This window comes from Leptinotarsa decemlineata, unplaced genomic scaffold (assembly GCF_025532065.1).
Source record: "Leptinotarsa decemlineata unplaced genomic scaffold, Ldec_3_MD MMD2_tig00026375_RagTag_RagTag, whole genome shotgun sequence".
Lineage (NCBI taxonomy): Eukaryota > Metazoa > Arthropoda > Insecta > Coleoptera > Chrysomelidae > Leptinotarsa > Leptinotarsa decemlineata.
In genome coordinates, this window is record NW_027412711.1 from 1,396,891 (window position 1) to 1,398,275 (window position 1,385).

The 1,385-nt window shown below is 32.3% G+C and overlaps 1 long non-coding RNA gene across 1 annotated transcript; it reads left to right on the forward strand.

The window, feature by feature from the left end:
* Positions 1 to 481: 481 nt before the first annotated feature.
* LOC141486910 (uncharacterized) lies at positions 482 to 987 on the forward strand. The gene is made up of 2 exons (XR_012468107.1): positions 482 to 611; positions 720 to 987. It is a non-coding gene; the product is annotated as an uncharacterized lncRNA (long non-coding RNA).
* Positions 988 to 1,385: the final 398 nt, after the last annotated feature.

Below are 1,385 nucleotides of genomic sequence, written 5' to 3' on the forward strand. Positions count from 1 at the left end.
CAATACTCTATAAGTACGAAACTAACAGGTCGATCTGTTTCTCCTTGGCGTCCTGAGTAGGCCGGAAATTGAGATTTGGAGTCTAGTGGGAGATTATATCCGTTAGAGCCTATTTTGAAAAACTTTTCCTTACGGAAGCGCATGCCTATACGTCATGAGCAGCGTTGGGTGAACCAATCGGTAAGTTAAATCACTGAATTATTGGAAAAGGTGTGTGAAACAGAAAGGGCAATAATTTGAAACCTATCGACATCTAAAATTTTAAGGTATATTTACAATTACAAAACCTCTAAGTCCCTCTGACCCATAGATGGCGAAAGATAATTGATAATGTTTGTTCACTATTGTTTAATTTAAACAAGTTGTCAATTATTCACCTACACTTAGTCCGAATTCAATTAGATATAATAATCAAAAAAACAGTAAAAATAATTTCCTTTTCGAGCCCTATGATGACAACTGTTTCACAGATCTCGACTAATAATCTAACTTGATGAATCTTATTTTCTGAAACTGGGTCAACAGAACCACTAATAAGCTAACCTAAATGGTACAACGAAAACAATCTGAAGGATTATGGAAGTAACTACAACTGGACGGTCAGCTAACAGGTGGGTACAATAATATAGTTATTTTCAATTAGAAGGAAAATTATTTCCGTAAGAGTTAGTTATTTAGGCTTGGTAAGACATGTATTTTGAAGTGTTATTTACTTTCAGGTATCCACATCGAAAACCGAGGACAATCTAGCTCAAATTATGTCAACTGCTCCCTGTATCCTTATAACCTCAAATTTATCCTATTACGAAAGGCTATACGAAACGAAAGAATATATTCCAAACAAATAATAAAGCTCACCTAATTTTTGACATTCATCCAGTGGCGCGGAAAATCATGATGTCCGGGGGATATGTCCAATAATGTTGTAATTGTTGAATGTAAAATGTTTATTTTATATGAATACGGAATAATATATTTTTTTCCTCATGAAGTTGATTTCATTATCAATATTTTGAACTATATATTTTTAAGTAGATAATTATCCCAATATAAAACTATACGAAATACGCCGGGAATATTTGAACGGGTGCGTAATTCCATGCGTAGAAGGGCGGAAGCATACATACTAAGTGCAGGTGGCCATTTCCAACAATTTTTATAATCAGTTTTGATATTATTACTAATTAACAAATTTGTGCTATTCGTTTAGACTTACTGTCACAAAATAAAATAAAACTCGTTTTTGTGAAAAATTTATTTTTTTGCAGATTATGTTTTCAAATATTATTAGGGAATTGGTAATGCGTTATGAAGCAATTTTCAGATTCTCATTCATTTCAGAATTGATCTAATTTCTTAATTTGCTTTCTGTCGATTTTTATTTT